General features: G+C 44.2%; 1 long non-coding RNA gene across 1 annotated transcript; it reads left to right on the top strand.

Moving 5' to 3' along the window:
• Positions 1-9,901: 9,901 nt before the first annotated feature.
• LOC135966830 (uncharacterized) lies at positions 9,902-17,609 on the top strand. Its single transcript, XR_012422387.1, has 3 exons — positions 9,902-10,037; positions 16,575-16,659; positions 17,011-17,609. It is a non-coding gene; the product is annotated as an uncharacterized lncRNA (long non-coding RNA).
• Positions 17,610-18,523: the final 914 nt, after the last annotated feature.

Below are 18,523 nucleotides of genomic sequence, written 5' to 3'. Positions count from 1 at the left end.
TTCTCAAAGCTTTTGTTACATGGCAGATTTGCCTGTATTTGGCTATATTTGCTACAGGCACATGAACCAGTGAACAGAAGGTGGTTTGAAGTCTTGTGAGCTCTTTTAAGCAGCCAATCGATATGTAAAATAGCACTCGTCCAAACTAATCCCAGAGAAAGCCTCGCAATGAAAATATCATGGTAGGGTAATACACTGTTTAAGGACACGTTTGGGTGGATTAAGTCTAAAATATTCTTCAGATTTATTTATTTATTTATTGAGATGAAGTCTCACTCTTGTCACCCAGGCTGGAATGCAGTGCTGCGACCTCGGGTCACTGCAACCTCTGCCTCCCAGGTTCAAGTGATTCTCCTGCCTCAGCCTCCCAAGTAGCTGGGATTACAGGCGCCTGCCATCACATCCAGCTAATTTTTGTATTTTTAGTAGAGATGCGGTTTCCCCTTGTTGGCCAGGCTAGTCTTGAACTCCTGACCTCAGGTGATTCACTCACCTGGGACTCCCAAACTGCTGGGATTACAGGCGTGAGCCACCATGCCAGGCCTATTCTTCAGTTTTATTAATTTTAGTCTGGTTGACTAAGGTTTCTTAGAAGTGAACCTTATAAGGAAAGTAAAAAAATAAATGCATAAAACAAAAACCTAATGTGCCAAAATGTATGGGATGCAGCTAAAGCAGTGTTTGGGGCGGGAGCAGGGGGAAATGTATAGCTAAAAGCCTATATTAGAAAAGAAGAAAGATCTCAAATCAGTAACCTAATCTTCCATCTTAAAAAACTAGAAAAAGAAGAGCAAACTAAACTCAAAGCAAATAGAAGATGGGTAATCATCATGATAACAAGGGAAACAAATAGAATAGAAAAACAATAGAGAAAAGTAATGAAACCAAAAGTTGGTTTTTTTAAAAGATCAAAAAAATGGGTAAACCTTTAGCTCTCGTGATCAATGACTAGAGAGAGAGAGAGAGAGAGAGAAAAGACACAAATTACTGAAATCACGAATGAAAGTGGAGACATCACTCCCAACTTACAGAAATTAAAAGAATTCTAGAGGAATACTGTGAACAACAGTATGCCAATAAACTAGTTAACATCGGGAAACATTCCTAGAAAGATATGAATTACTGCAACTGACTCACGAAGAAATAAAAAATATACGTGGGTACATGAACATTGTTTTCTGGAAGATTATTTGCCCTTTAAGAATTATTTTTCTTCTAACACATGTGCAATGCAGGTAAAGAAATGAAGTACAGATAAACAAAAAAGAGGAAATAACTTCATGACCAAAGGTAAGTACCCTGATAACTTTTTTTTTTTTTAAGAGGCTGAAGTGCAGTGGCACAATCACAGCTCTCTGAAGCCTTGAACTCCTGGGTTCAAGCAATCCTCCTGCCACAGCCTCCCGAATAGTTGGGACTACAGGTGTGCCCCACTACGCCCAGCTAATTTATTTTTATTTTTTGTATAGATGGAGTCTTACTATGTTGCCTAGACTGGTTTGAAATTTGTGGCCTCAAGTGATTCTCCTGCCTTGGCCTCGCGAAACATTGGGATTACAGGTGCAAGCACCCAGCCTACTGACAACATTTTGAAATGAAACCTGCAAATATGTGAACCTGTAAATGTATATAACAGAGTGCTAAAATTGGACTCTTCTCGCTTACTTTTGGTAAAAGCTCTAAAGGCTGATAACAATACAATAGACACCCAAAGATTCCCACATCCTAAATATCCAAATTGGGTGCCTATTCCTCCTATGTAACCTATGTAGAGCGGACTTGAGAGATTATGAAACTGATTCTGCAGGAAATAAGCAGTCAGTGAAAAGTGAGGGCTGAAGCATTAGTGAGTGAGGATTTCATGGACAGCCTGTGAGTGAGCTGGGTCCCATCTTCCTCCCAGGGGAAGAGGAGGGAATGCATGCCCTCATCCCAAGCCAGTGAGAGGGCCTTCCAAAGACCCCCTTGGAGAGCTTCACATGGGCTCCCTGAAGTTTGGGGACTGGTGTCTGCCTTTTGCCAAGAGAAGCTAACAGGTGAGACTGTGGCTGGAACTAAATGGGGGTGGCAACAAAGAGATAGAAGTGGCTGACAAAGATGCATGAGTTTTACTGGGAAGCCAGGCAGACCTGGGGAGGGAGCTGGCCTGGGTTGTTTTAAAGGAGAACCGCACAAGAGGACTCCTGAGGAGAGGGTAAAGGGCCAAAACAAGAGGGTTAATGTAAGGGATGCTGCTGGAAAGCCTGGGCTGAGGGGAGAAGTGGAAGCTTCCAGCTGGAGCAGAGACAGCCTCCTCCATAAAGGATTTTGGGGACAACTTGCAAAACCACCTGCCAGAGAAAGAGCCTGCAAAGGTGCCTCTGTCACACCCTCAGGAACCAATGGTGGCTCAGGACAGTGCCTGCCAGGAAAGATGGCGTCCTTCGCCCCATCCCCATCCTCAGGGACCCACCTTGAGGGGCCAGAGACCGAAGGGAAGAGGACAAGCTGTGAGGGGGAGGATGGCAACCACTAACCCTAACTCCCAACTTCTTCAGCTTGCAAGCTTGAAGTAGGTTGGCCTGGAGGAGGAGAGTCCCTTTCAGTTGCAAGCGGTTCAGATTGGGCTGGACATTTTAATGACTGAAGACAGTCCAGCTGACTGAAAGGGACCAGAAGGCTCTGAGATCTGCCTGAGATTTCATCCAGGGGCAGGAAAAGGGCAAATCCCGAGAGTGAATTTGAAATAAATGTAGGAGAAAGGAAATCGTTGCTTTATTATTGCATTTGTGCTTGTCTTGTTCAACAAAGTAGTAACAAATATTTTTTAAAAGGTGTGTTTGTTTGTTTTTGTTTATTTTGAGACAGGGACATTCTTTCACCCAGGCTGGAGTGTAGTGGTGCAATCTCAGCTCACTGCAGCCTCGGCCTCCCAGGCTCAGGTGATCCTCCCACCTCAGCCTCCTGAGTAGCTGGGACTACAGGCGCCTGCCACCACACCTAGCTAGTTTTTAGATTTTTAGTAGAAATGGGTCTCGCTAATGTTGCCCAGGCTGGTCTCAAACTTCTGGGCTGAAAGTGATCTGCCATCTTTGGCCCCTCAAAGTGCTGGGTTTACAGGCATGAGCCACGGTGCCTGGCCTAGAAAATATTTTTAAACAAGTTTCTAATCCTACTGGGTTCTTATGTAAATAAAATGACTTAGCATATGTAGCGCTCCTGGCACGATGTTTGGCACATAATAAATGCTCCATAAGTGTTAGTATTATTATTACTACTACTGTTTTGTAATCTGCCTTTTTTCACTTAATATACCCTCAATATATTTTTATGTCAATAAGTACACTTATAGCAGATAACTAGAACATGAGTTCCACACCATTCCGTTTACTAATATATCCTTCTATTTACAACAGTGCTTGGCACATAGCAGGTAATCAATGAACAGTTGTTAAATGAATCATTTCAAGTGGATGCAATGTGGTGCTGTATGGAATGTACAATATTTATTGATTGATTGGTTATTTTTGGTTAGAATATGTTGGAAACAACCACATCAAGGTGGATTCCAATCTTTCATTATTATAAACCAGACTCTCACAAACATCCTTATTTTTGCATCTTTATGTATATGCTTAATTGTTTTCTTGGTATAAATTCTTAGGGGAGGAACTGCTAGGTCGAAGGGTATGAACATTTTATTCAAACTTGGAAAATTGTCGCCAAATTGTCCTCCAGAGGGATTTTGAGGTTAAGGAAGAAATAGAAATTTATTAAGTATAGAGGTTATTTTTATTATCTTGGCATATCTCTGGATATTTCCCAGTTCCAAGAGTTTGGCATTGGCTTTAGCCCAAAAAGGATTTCTGCAAGAAAATCCTTGCAGAAATAAAATAAAAACATATTTCAGTAACTTTTTCTAGGGCATAGTTGATGGGATAAAATGGAAGGGAAAACAGAGCATTCAGCAACAGAAGCAGCTGTGAGTAACTCCTCAGCCTAAGAAATCTTAGCTCTGAAAAGAACAGAGTCCTCTCCTGGCATCACAGAGAAGAATTACAAGTCAAAATACAACTATTTATTGAGCACTTACTAGGTATGACACTGTGCGGCCGTCATGGACAGACAGTGCTTGCCATATTCCTCCCTCTCCCTCTGCACTGACTTCAGAGTGCACTGGCCTGTGTTCCCACTCTCTCCCCTTGCCCCATGCCTGGACTGTAAGCTCTCCAGAAAAGGGAACTTGTTGGTTTCATCTTGCATCCCTGGCATGCAGCATTATATGTTTGCAAAACTGAACAGAACTACCCTAGGAGAACTCCAAAAGGATTGGTGCAAACTCTGGAAAACACACAAACTTATATGCATATGAATGACGAAAGTAAAAAGTGTGGGAGTCTAAAACACTGCCATCTTGATTTCTCACACAAGAGACTGAAGCAATTTGGGGGATTTTGAGCCCCTTATCCTCAGATGGGCCTGCTGTCCCAAGATTTAGTTTAGTACCAGGATCTAGTCACCATGGATCATGGTGACCAGATCCTTCCCTCTGCTTCCTTGCATAAAACAGCAGCCTAAGATTGAAGCCCACGTGAGCTTGAGCCCATAACTCAAGCAACCCAAAAGACTGCCTACCTCTCTTAGAACCTGTGAGTTGAATCTGTATTTGGGGGCTGCAGGAGGTTCCCCAGACATTGTCAGTGGGTGAAACCATGTGGTAGGGATGGCTAGCTGCCTACCCAAAATCCCTTCACTTTGGCTTTCTCGCTATAGAGACCAATATTATTAGAGACAGCAAAGCACCTAACTAAAAACTTCTATTTCCAGGCTTGTTTCGAGGACAGGGATGGCCAATGAGATATAAAGAGAGTTGTTGGTGGGGTTTCCAGGGATACTCCTAAAGGAGGTTTATTCATCTACTAGGTGGCTTTGCTCTTCCTGCCTTCCTCCTTTTTTACTTCTTCCTACCTAGATCACAGATGCAATGGTTGGAGCTTTAGCAACCATTCTGTTACCAGGGATTTGAAGATGGAAATCAATGCTAAATAGGGGTGTTAAAGCAAAAAAGATAGGAGGCTTGGAAAAACCAAGCTAAGACTGCTAACTGCCAAGTTTATCTTATTTGAGAGAGAAACAAACTCCTGTCTTGTTTAAGCTATTGTCAGTTGAGGGCTCTGTAGTAATGACCCAAGGTAATTGCTAATGAATGGCTTTCTATGGGTTGAAGGACACTGTACTAAGGGCACTTTGGAATTTTTTTTAGAGAGATTGCATTTTTGGTTGTCACAATGAATGGGAAAACTACTTGGATTTAACAGATGAGAGCCTAGGAGGTTCCGTCCCAGATGTTCATGTGGATTCAAAGCAACAACAAAATGTTTATAATCAATTACCTGTGCCTTGAACCTAACTATATTTTCCATGTAAAAACAACATATTTTTTTGCAACGATTCAGACGTACCTAATTTTCCATGAATTTAACTGTCACGTAAAACAAATAAATCTTGAACTTTGCTTTTTGGACCTTTACTAGGATTTGTTCACTATTTACAGAGTTATATCACCACTGGCAACACTAGCTGTATTCAGTATAACACACCTGTATTAATCTGTGTTTATAGTTGTCCTGTTTATGGTGGATGTATGAATAAGTATAGAATTTGACCCCTTCATCATATCTTCTGCGGTAGCTGGTTCTAAGCATTTCTGTATTGAAATACATATTACTTGATTTTAAATTACCTCCCTTTTATTTCTCCTTTGCATCTTTCCAGGGAAAGCCTTATGCTGATTCTCTTTTTGAGAAGGTATGTGTAGGTAGATTATATTATCTATAAATTTAATTTCAGGATCGTAATAGTTGCCCTACAAATTTAGCAGGGAGAGCGCTTTGCTCTTGACCATGCCTGTTGTCCTAACTGATACCGATGAATAAACACTCAGCCCTTTGTCTGCCTTCTTTGCTTTAGTGCTAAGAGGCAGAAAGGACTGACAATAGCGAGCTAAGCATTTGGGGTCTGTATTTCAAACAAAACAGGAGTGATTTTAAATTCATCTGTGGCAAGCCTGGGTTCGGACACAAATGCAAAAGATGCCTCCTATGCAATGTCATTGGAGAGCTAATTCTCTCTGAGGGTTAAGTATTAATCCAAGATCTTCCATGAACTATTCTGTACACATTAGTTTATTAGAGGACACAGATTGGGATAGGACTCTCTGTTGATACGGGGGAGGCAGGGCCGACACAGCTCTGGAACTCCAGGGGCTCAGAAAGGGAAAGAGGGGGAGGTGAAGAAACCACACTGGCCATCTGGGGGTAGGAAGGAGTGCCAGGGGAAGCAGCATGCACAGGGCCACTGAGAGGACCTGAGGCCAGCGATGCCAACCTCACCGTTTGCCTTGGTCAGCTCGCTGGGGTGACTGAATTAACCACATCTCTCTCTCCTTAATTGGAGCAGATAATTGGCAAGCTGGCTTTGTGCACAGGAAGTGTGTTCAGATAGATTTGGCGGAGTGTGACAGGAAGAATGGGGACCACCTGATTTCATCTTGTGCCAAGGAGGGCGACACAAAGCGGCAGTGTCTCCTATGGAGCCTGGCCCAGGCAGAGCAATGGGGGCAGAGAGCCCTGTGCAAACCCATAGGCCGGTGCTCCCTTCAGGAACCTCAGCTGGCTGGGCTGAACGGGGAGGATGCTGGAGCAGCTGACGCCCAGGAGCCCTGGGGCGGGCTCTGTGATTCAGCTGCTTTGTGACTTTGGCCATGTAATTTAACCTTTCTGTCGGTTTCCTCATCTGCAGAACAATTGAAAAAGAAATGTTATAACGCCTTTAAGATTATGTCACTCCACGCCATGCAACCTACAGATGCTGCCTGAACGCCTCCTCTGTGGGTAGAGCTGCTCTGGGAGCTCTGCCGACTTCCTGGTGATCCCTCGTAGGAGTGAGAGGAGTGTAAAACACAAATATAAACAATAAACAAATCACTGCAGGACCATTTAAATCTTCACCTTCTCCCCAGATAAGTCTTCAGCACTTTCACGTCAGGTTGGAATATATGGCCAAACCTCCTCCCCCAGCCCTTTGCCCAACTCTTTTTCAGAGATACCCTCAGGAGAGGGACTGTTTAGAGATAGTTGTTGCCAGGGTGACAGAAACCAAACACTGACAGAAGTGTCACTATTTCTAAGGATATGTTGAATGAAGTGCTCGCCTGATGACCCACCCCATGACTGCCAGAGGCTCTTTTCCAACCACTTTTTGGAATCTTTATCTTAGGAAACCCTTTGTTGTTGTGAAATGATCTCAGGTCCAGAAAGGAAGTGAGGGTCAGTCAGCAACGCAATCGCAACCCCCCAGCGCACACATGCCCGTACTTGCACACAAACAGCACTGTGGAATAGCAACTGTTTTTGAAGGACTCATCTTCATTTGCCCCTGGCTTAGAGTCGGTCTGTGAGGGCTGTTTCCTGGGGATTTCCACCTGAACTGCAAAGAGCCCTGGCCCCCGCTTATGCCATGTGAGGGACAGAGACAGCTGTATTTCTTGTGTGACTTTCTCTGTGTGACAAGAAGTAGATGAAGGGAGTCAAGGACACAGCAAGTCTCTCTACAATCCTGAGCATCAACATAGCAACGGAAGCATTTTGTAACTTGTGTTCCTAAGGGTAAGTTTAGGACAAATTACCAAAGCGCATAGAATACACATTTGTAACTGACATTATTATTATTTAGCTTTTAGCTCAAGATTTATTCTTCATGATCTAGCAGTTATTCAAATGAGGATTTTCTTTTAGTAAAATCATTTGGCTTAGAGCTATCCATCTATTAATATTACCATTTATTACAAACGTTTGAATGCAGACATGCATTTGTATTTTTTAAAATTAATCTTAGTTATCATGGATAGTTGGGTTTGAATTACAGACATTTGCAAGCTCATAAAAACTGTAAGGGGGGTAAGTTCATAAAATTTATTTTGCAGATAAATAAGCTGTAAGAATCATCAAATATCTCCAAAGGTAAAATGAATCAGGGTGTCACATGTCATTCTCATGACCAGCTTGTTAATCGGAGATTCCATAATTACATTCTCACTGAGCTGTTGTTGTTGTGAGGCTTCAATAAGAATAGCAAGTTCTTGGTGCCCAGTACGCATCTAATAAATGAGAGTTGTTATTAATATGTTTAATCCTCAAAAACAGACATACCTACAAAGACATGCACACACACACACACTTCTGGTCCTTTTACAGGAATTCCGTCTTTGGTGGAGACAGATGGATATCCCCTTCAGACTCTGAGCATGAGCACTGAGTATCTATTCTTTGCTTTTTTGGAGCCTGGGTCACCTGAATACAATAAATGTCCCTGAGATCCTCTGTGAGTTCAGCCCTGGCTAGGTCAGCCCTGAACACACACTACCAGGCTAACTGGGAAAACAAAACATCTAAGTATGAAAAACATCCCAAGACTGCATCTCAGTAAGTAATAACTATTCTGTGGCATAGGTGGGGTTTGAACTTCAAGATCCACCTGGAATACAATTGCAAGTGCTGTGCAGAAAGACTCTGTGGAGCCAGGCGCGGTGGCTCATGCCTATAATCCCAGAACTTCGGGAGGCCGAGGCAGGCAGATCACTTGAGCTCAGGAGTTCAAGACCAGCCTGTGAAATATGGCGAAACCCCATCTCCACAAAAAAAATTAAACAGTAGCCAGACATGGTGGTGCACGCCTGTCATCCCACCTGCTTAGAAGGCTGAGGTAAGAGGATCACCTGAGCCCAGGATGTGGAGGCTGCAGTGAGCCATGATTGTGCCACTGCATTCCAGTCTGAGCAGCAGAGTGAGACCCTATCTCAAAAAAATAAAATAAAATAAAATAAAAAATTCTTCCTCCTGGCCCTGGAGGAGGAATATCTTCAAAACTGCCTGGAAGTTCTGGCTCCTGTCTGGGGTACACCTGAACAGGACCCTCTTTTCCAACCCTGTCTGCTGCCTCTGCCCACCTAACTGGTTCAACAGCCACACTCCTCATTTCTGTCCCCAAATAGAATGTGTGCTTATGGGTGTGGCTTTTCACATGCTGTACCCTGTGCCTAGAATGCCTTTCCTCCCATTTCCCCTAAAACTGCTATCAAAGCTTGGAGCCACCCTGAATTGCTCTCCTCTCATACCCCACATCCTGTGTGCCAAGACATCCAGGTGGGTTTCTATATGCTGCCTTCAGAAAACACCTAGAATCTGCCTTTGAGTCACCATATTAGTAGTGAATACCTAATCTCTGAACGTGTCCTCTCTTACCTGAAACACTGCAAGAACGTCCTAAATGTTCCCTGCCTCTGCCCTTGCTTCCCTGGCCCGGTCTACTCTCAACACAGCAGCCAGAGTGATCTCTTTGCAACACAGTCAGATCATGTCATATCTCTGCTCAGAACTCTCCAAAGCAGAGGTGGGCTGGAATGGCAAGCACTGGTTAGTGAGGGCCAATCCTGCACATCGCTTCCCTACTCTGTGGTCAGGAATGCCACACTCATGGCTTGAAATAGGCCAAGGTGGGATATTTACACCACAGAAATTGGCAAATGCTACAAAGCAGGGTTTTTTGTGTTTTTTTTTAATACTTTAAGTTCTAGGGTACATGTGCATAACGTGCAGGTTTGTTACATATGTATACTTGTGCCACATTGGTGTCCTGTACCCATCAACTCGTCAGCACCCATCAACTTGTCATTTACATTAGGTATAACTCCCAATGCAATCCCTCCCCCCTCCCCCCTGTTTTTTTTTTAGACCTAGTTTGCCAGCATATCGCTGCTCCTATGATGGGGCATTTCTCTCAGAACCAAAGTCCAAGTCTTTAAAACTCCCCACAAGGCCCTCTGCAATCTGACCTTATCTCCTCCTTCCCTGCCCTCTGCTCCAGTCACACTGACCTTGCTGTTCTTCAAACATGCCAGCACATTGTGGCGACGGGGAGTTTTGCCCTGGCTGCTCCCCATGTCTGGATCACTGTCCCTAGATAACCATACCTGGGCTCTGCTTATTTCTTCTCTTATGGTAAGTTCTTGCTCAAACGTCACCTTCTCCATGAGGCTTACCTGACCACCTCCCCAAAAATACTAACCCCTCTCCAACTCTCCTGTCCTCCTTACGCCGTTCTATTTTCCCCTACGGCATTCTAACCTGCTATCGAATGCGCTTACTTACTTATTCTGTTTTTTATTAATATTTATGCTCGGCACCCCCACCGCCACCCCACTAGAATGCCACCTCCATGTTTTCTTTCCCTGATGCATTCCAGCACCTATAACTGCCTGGCACCCAGAAGGCACTCAGTAAGCATTTATTAGCTGACCAGCTAACCTGATCTTCAAATGCCCACCTGCTCTGTAAATCTTCCCTAGGCTTAGCACCTTCCTATCTTCCTCCTCTCCATCCCCAGAAGGTCCAGGCTCTTGTCCCCCTGTGTTAGTGGAGCCCTCTTTGTACGTGAAGCTGCTAAATTGCTTCTGTTGCGCCATAAAGTTTTTCTTACTAACTGCCTCCCCCATCAGCTGGCTGTGTCTGAGCTCTTAAAAGGCATCTCCAGCACCTATCCCAGTGCCTGGCACATGCACCGCCCCATCGGTCTGTTAAATGAACACATAAATGTATAGATGAACAGTAGCCAGAATTTAATTTTTCACATTGATTCCTTTTCTCCTCCAGAGGCCCCCTCTGGTGACAGCTCTGCTAGGAAGGCCTAGAGCAGGGAGGGACTGGGAGATATCATAGAGGGAGGCAAAAGGGGTGCTTCTGGACTCCATGCTCTGAGCAGTCTGGTTGTGACTATCATGCTTCTGACACTTCTCTGCTCAGCCCTTACTCCTGCCTTTCATAAGCTCTGATCTCCCTTGATCCCAGGCTAGGGTCAGCTTTATGCACAGGGAAAGGAGACTGCTGATGGTGGTGTGATGCCAAGGGCTTCAGGAAGGTTCCTCATTCTCAAATACTTTATTTTCCCTTGTGCCACTTTCCTTGGTGTCTTCTTGGAAAGCAAAGTCTCAGCTACCTGGTTCACTGCTTGAGGTCGTGATAGATGTGTGGAGTATTTTCAGTTTTTCAAAAGGTTTTATGGAAATGCTGTCATTTCTGTGTTGCTCAGAGTCTAGTGGAGGAGTCAGAAGCATGGGGTTATGGTTGTGGCAGAAGCCTCCAAGGAAAAACTCAGGATGCAGGAAGAATGCCTGAGGGGAGGCCTTTGGCTGGGAGCATGGAGGGGTCCAGGAGAGGAACTCTTCAGGCAGAGCCAACAGCACCTCGGTGAGCACAGGGCAGTCGGGACCCAGAGGGCTGGAGGGCAGTGAACGCGGGCAGCGCAGAGTGGCACTGAGGAGGGAGGGCCTGATTGTGTAGGCCCCCTAGGCCATGACAGGGCATCTGCTTTTTACTGGAGGCCACAGGGAGCCATCCGAAGCTGCCTCCTCTAAAGGATTTTCTCGAGCGGGAAGCAGCAGGATCAGATCTGCAATTGAGAGAAACCCTCCCTCTCTCATCCTCCCCCTTAAGCCCTGTGTCCTCTGAAGGCCTGGCTCATGGAGCAGGAAGGTGGCCTGGAGCCCAGCAGGCACTCAGTGCATGGCCGGAGGGAACGGGAGGCCCAGGGGTGTGCAGGAGAATGGGCGCCGGAGCCTGCAGAGCACCTGGCAGTTTAGAGCGGTCCTGCCATCTTCGGGGTCCTCCCTGCCACAGAGGCTTCTGAAGGTCGAGGCCCCTCGTCTGTCCCCAGTGACACCCCTGTCCACAGGGGCCAGCTCACTCCTGCTCTGCCAGCCAGGCCTACTCAGGACAAAGAAGGGGCCGTGCCCCTGCAGAGAGGGGTGACTCGACTCCCTTCCCAGCCATCAAGTGAGGAGGAAGGGTCCACACCCAGAGCTAAACCCCAGGGGAAGACAGGATGTCCCAACACATCCTGTAGAAGCACCTAGTCATCTTCCAGTTACTAATTTGCCTTACTTGTTCTGTTCAAACAGGGTAATTGTTTCCCCAAAAAGACTCGGGTATAGTGGAATGAGGTCACCAGAGACCTGCCTAAACAATGACAAACACGGGTCCTGGGCGCGCCGAAACCCTAGTAACCAGTTACTCAGACTGCGGGGCTGATTTTATCTTTCCTGAAGCAGCCGCAGAGCAAATTCAGTGAGGGCGCGCCCCCTGGTGGTGATATGAGGTTCTACCAGGCAGAAAGGACCGTTCTGGGGAGCGATTCCTCTGGGTAGAACGGAGAACGGGAGGAGGAGGAGGTTTCCGGACGTTCTCAGCGGCACATATTCATAGTTAATACTCAATAAATACTGATTTGTTGATTGAAATATGAAATAAAAGTGATTAATATAACCATTAGTAATCAAGGTCTTGGAATGTGAGAATTTTAATAAAAGGTAAATCATCAGCCAAGGCAGGAAGAAAGCAGGGAGAGTTGGTCTGATAAGAGAAACAACTTTGAGAGCGTCCATATACTTTCTGCTTTGACACTGTGGGTATTATATACTCTCTTTGTTTACCTAAGGCAGCCTATCTTTTTATTTTGAAAATTTTCAAATATATACAAAACAGTGAAAATAACTATAAATCCCCGTATACCTACCACCCAAGTTCTGGAATATCAAGTTTTTGTCACTCTTGCTTTATGTATCCGATTTTATTTTATTTTGAGACAAGAGTTTTGCTCTTGTCCCCCAGGCTGGAGTGCAATGGCGCGATCTCGACTCACTGTAACCTCCGCCTCCCAGGTTCAAGAGATTCTCCCTCTTCAGTCTCCTAAGTAGCTGGGACTACAGGTGCATGCCAGTCTAATTTTTGTATTTTTAGTAGAGACAGAGTTTCTCCATGTTGGCCAGGCTGGTCTTGAACTCCTGACCTCAAGTGATCTGCTCACCTCGGCCTCCCAAAGCGCTGGGATTACAGGCGTGAACCACCATGCCAGGCCGGCATTTTCTTACACAGCCACATGCCATTATTTCATCAAAAACATTTTATAATTCCTTGGAGTCATCTAGATCAAGCTTGTCCAACTCGTGGCCTGCCAGCCACATGCAGCCCAGGACGGCTTTGAATGCAGCTTGATGGAAATTTGTAAACTTTCTTAAGACATCATGAGATTTTTTGGTGTGATTTTTCTTTTATCAGCTCATCAGCTATCATATTAGTGTATTTTATGTGTGGTAAAAGAATTCTTCTTCCAATGTGGCCCAGGGAAGCCAAAAGATTGGACACCCCTGATCTAAATGACCATATAAAGAGTCTACATTTAGGCTTTCTTGAAAACTTATTGCAGTTATCTGGTTGTTAGGTCTCTCTCTTTTTCTCTCCCTCCCTCCCTCTCTCTCTCTCTCTCTCTCTCTCTCTCTCTCTCCCCACCTCCCATTCCTTGTCCTTCCCCTTCCTCCCACACTGACTTATCCTTACATATAGTGAAATGCACAGGTACTAAGCACACAATTCAATGAGTGTTGACAAACGCACACACCTGGTAACCCACACCCTCATCAAGATAGCCAACATTCCCACCACCTCAGAAAGTTACCACCTGTACATTGGCAGCAACCTGTGTCCTCACCCCCCAACCACTTCTCTGATTTCTTTCACCATGGATAAGTTTTGCCTGTTCTAAAATTTTACATTAAATGCACACTTGCAGTATGTAGTCTTTTTGAGTATGGCTCTTTGTGCTCAGCATGATATTCTTGAGGTTCATCTGTGTCGTTACTGAGGTGCATTCCATTGCTTGCATTTACTACAATTTGTTTATGCATTCTCCTCTTACTGAGCATCTAGATTGTTTCCAATTTGGGCTATTATGAATAAAGCTGCCATAAATATTTTTGCATAAATCTTTTTATGGACATATGTTTTCAGAGTGTATACTTATGTTCAACTTTATGAGAAAACCTTGTCTCATCCAAAGCGCTTCTTGGTCTCTCTTTTTGTTCAGTTGTCCAACAGTTCAATATTCTGCACATGCCCATCAGCTTCCTTGTGGTATCACTTACCTGGTCCCTCCTCTGATTTCTAGATTTTGTTTGTTTGTTTTTTTGTTTTTTAGAGACATGATCTCACTCAGTCACCCAGGCTGGAATGCAGTGGTACAATCATAGCTTACTGCAGGTTTAGACTCTCCTGAGCTCAAGTCATCCTCCTACCTTAGCCTCCCAAGTAGGTAAAACTACAGGTGTATGCCGCCATGCCCAGCTAAGTTACAGAAAAAGGTTCTTTTTTGTAGAGATGGGGTCTCGCTATGTTGTCCAGACTGGTCTTGAACTCCTGGCCTCAAGCAATCCTCCTGCCTCAGCCTCCCAAAGTGCTGGATTACAGGCATGAGCCACTGAGCCTAGTCAAAATTCTGAAGGAAAATGCTGGAGTTTTTATAAACTGGAAAGTTGGATCTAAAACCTGGAAGAGGGAGGCAGAGGTTGCAGCCAGCTGAGATCGCATCACTGCACTCTAGCCTGGGTGATGGAGTGAGACTCTGTCTCAAAAAATAAAATAAAATAAAATAAAACCTGGAGAAGATTCATGTTAGTCACTCTGGCAAGAATGACTCAGAAGTGATGCTATGTAGTTTATTCTGCATCTCATCAGAAAGCACGTAAGTGGCACGCTTGCCCCAGTTGCAGTTAAGACAATAAGACTGATCAGTAGATCTAAGGAGTGGAGGCCTGATTCCTCACTGTACCCTGCATTGACCTCTCATCTTTTGGCTTCAGATGATCTTTGCTTTGAATCAATTCCTTTGTTAAGAATTACAAAATGGTGGTTTTTAAAATTCTGTCATCCCTCCACTTTTTCTTTTTGGAATTTTTCCGTGAAGAAGCTTCCTTTATCAACTTTCCCTCGTTGTCATTTGGCAAAGGCAGGAAAATGTGTAACTATTTGTCTTCAATTGCATGTGCCACTAGCAGTTTTAATTCACTAGCAATTTTAATTGCTAGTGAAAATTTTTAATCTGGATTATTGATTGTTAGAAACTTTCTAAAAGCTAAGACAAGAAAAGCTCTCATAATGAAGCATTATTCAAAATGTAAATATGAGAGCTCCCTCATCTTGCTTTAAGAAAAAGATACATAATACAGAAAAACACTGATGTATCAATGGACTTGGATCCACTCTGGGCTAAGCAGTTGTAACTGTAATGATAATAACGACTAACATTTAGGGAACATTTCTTATTGATTTAAATTAATTAATAATTAAATTGAATGAATGTTTATGATAACAGTTATTGAGAAGATAAAAGTGCTAGTCTAGAGGGTTTTAATCAAGTTAGATTTAACTTTTCCCCTTGAGGAAATCATGGATTCGTTTCATTTAGTTGACATTTATTGAGCGTTCACTTCGTTGGTAAAACAAAGATGAATTAGACTTAGACACTATGAGGCCTCGAGGGACCTAGTAGATGAATTTTGTCTCAGTGGTTCCTGGGACTTGCTTTGGCCAGATATTTATGGTCTTTGTTGTGATATGTACAAAGAACACCCTGAAGCTCTTGGCAACACCCCAAGGTCAGATATCACCTGCCCTATATGCGGGTGACAAATAACCGGCTCTGGGATGGGGGAAGGGAGAAGGTTTGATTGGTATCATTTGCCTATTTCCATGGTGCAAATACTCCCACCATGGCCTGTTTCAAGCTGCCAAAATGATGTCACTGAATGCAGAGTTGCAAAGATATGCATAGCACACCATTATATAGTATTTCCACTACACAGATGCAATAGAGGTAAATGACTTCACAAGCACAGATAATGATTAAATAGAGTAAAATAAGGAACAGATGAGCTTTGAGTATTTATTATCTTTGTAATACAACTTAATTGTAAGTTTATATAATTTAAGTTTTAATGATGACTATGTTTAACAAGTGGTTTGCACGATCTCGGAAAATTTAACGATTAGCTCTAGAGAGCCAGTATGTATGAGCCTGCTCCAGCACACCACTGCTTACACTCATGCAGTAGTACAAGAGGGACACTGTAATATACTCAAGGAGCTGGGGACTTGGAACAATGTGGCTGGGATGACACTCTGAGTGGGGATGGTCAGTGGCCTTAGGCCATGGTAGAAGAGAGGAGCTGGGTACAGTAATATGGGTTATTTCCTTGTCTCTTCTGAGGGGGTTATTTAGTTTCCATCTACTGGTGTAACAAATTATCCCAAACTTAGTGCTTTAAAACAATGCAAGTTTATTATCTCACAGTACTGGAGGTCAGAAGTCAGACAGGGTTCTCAGTGGGCTAGCATTAATGTGTTTGCAGGGCTATGTTGAAGGCTCTGAGGGAGAATCCTTTTCCTTACTTTTATCAGCTTCTAGAAGCCACCCACATTCCTTGGCTTGTGCTCTCTTTACTCCATCTTCAATGTTGGTAAAAAAATTAGCAACATTGGTCAAGTCCTTTCCCATTGCCATCTCTTTGATTTTCAATTTGGAGAGCTGATTAGCAACCTTAACTCCATGTGCAAACTTAACTCCCCTTTGCCATGTAACCTGACACATTTTTAGGTTCCAGAGACTAGAACGTGGCTATCTTTGAGAAGCCATTATTCTTCCTAACACAGGGGTGCTGACAGATATCTCCAGCTGGCTCTGCACACACTGTACTCTGGGAGAACCTTCTGGAGAAGGTGCTTGGAGCCCTAGAAGGTAAGATACAATGAGAATCCCATGGAAGCTGCTGATTTGCCTTGGGTAATCAGCAGGTATAAAAAAGTGTTAGGAAGAAAATAAATAGCAGGCAGAGAGAGAGAGAGAGAGAGAGATGGAGAAGTATTTTAGTAGATGGTAAGGGAAGGTCTCTCTGAAGTGTTGATATGTGAGCTAAGACCTGCCATGCCAAGATCTGGGAAAGGCCCGGCGAAGTATAGTGGCACCAAGGAAGTGCTGGTTGGGGCTGGAGTTTAACTGCCTTAATCATCCTGAATAAGTAAAGCAATGTGTTTACTATGCACTCAACTTTTAAGCTATGTCTGCCACCTCATTTCCTCTTCCAACCAGGTCTATCCTGTTAAATCTCTCCTAATAGAAATTGTGGCATGCCACTGGAGAAAAATGAGTACAAAGTTTCTGAAGATTGGCATGTTTGAAGAACAGAAAAAAAGAGCAGTGGAGATGAAGGCTAATAGCTTGTTATAATAATGGCACACAGAGAATCATGCTTCCCTATGTCCATGCCCCTGTACAATTGATGTTCTGCTCTTTCTGTCAAGAGGTATTATCTGTTTTTCCACCCCCTTAAATCTGGGTTGGCCTTGTGACTTGCTGGTTCAGTAGAAAATAGCAACAGTGGTAGTGTACAATTCCAGAGCCTAGACCTTAAGAGGCCTCGGGGCTTTGCTATCATCACCCTCTTTGAACCCTACCATGCCACGAAGAAGCTCTGTCTAGCCCACTGGAGAATAGGCGGACACAAGGAGAATAACTGAGGAACCCAGCCAATAGCGAACACCAACTGCTTCACATACACATGAGGCTGTTTAGGCCTTCCAGCCATAGGTGCACCATCAAGATGGCTGTAGCTGTGTGAGTGCTTTTAGGTGAGGCCAGCAGAAAAACCTACAGAATCACAGGAAATAATAAAGCATTGCTGTTTTAAATCACTATGTTTTTTTGGTGGGGGGGTTGTTATGCAGCAATAGATAACTGTTACATGAAATGGGGAGGTCTGAGGGACCAGATCACATAAAGGTTTATTAGCCATGGTAGGGAACTTGAATTTTATTCTAAGTACTCTGAGGAATCATGGGGTTTTAAGAAGGAGAGTAACATCCTTTAAAAGATCATCCTGGGCTGGGCACGGTGGCTCACGCCTGTAATCCCAGCACTTTGGGAGGCTGGGGTGGGCTGATCACTTGAGGTCAGAAGTTCGAGACCAACCTGGCTAACATGGCAAAACTCTGTCTCTACTAAAAATACAAAAAATTAGCCTGGCATGGTCGCAGGTGCCTGTAATCCCAGCTGCTTTGGATGCTGATGCAGGAGAATCACTTGAACCCAGGAGGTGGAGGTTGCAGTGAGCTGAGATTGTGCCACTGCACTCCAGCCTGGGTGACAGCAAGACTCTCAAAAAAAATAAAAAATAAAAGCTGGGTGTGGTGGCTCACACCTGTAGTCCCAGCACTTTGGGAGACTGAGGCAGATGGATCACCTGAGGTCAGGAGTTCGAGATCAGCCTGGCTAACGTGGTAAAACTCTGTCTCTACTAAAAATACAAAAACTAGTCAGGCGTGGTGGCACGTGCCTGTAGTCCCAGCTACTCGGGAGCCTGAGGCAGGAGAATTGCTTGAACCCAGGAGGTGGAGCCTGCAGTGAGCCGAGATCGCGCCACTGCACTCTAGCCTGGGTGACAAAGTGAGACTTTGTCTCAAACAAACAAACAAACAAAAGATAATTCTGGGGTCTATGTGGAGAAAGGATTGTAGTTGAGCAAGAATAGAAGCAGGGAGACGAGTCAGAAGGCTTTTTCAGGCACGCAGACAAGAGATGATAGCATTGGAGGTAGAGAACAGTG

This window comes from Macaca fascicularis, chromosome 13 (assembly GCF_037993035.2).
Source record: "Macaca fascicularis isolate 582-1 chromosome 13, T2T-MFA8v1.1".
NCBI classification, from domain to species: Eukaryota; Metazoa; Chordata; class Mammalia; order Primates; family Cercopithecidae; genus Macaca; species Macaca fascicularis.
The sequence above is the reverse complement of the archived record's forward strand: the minus strand, read 5'-3'. Positions and strand labels throughout refer to the sequence as shown.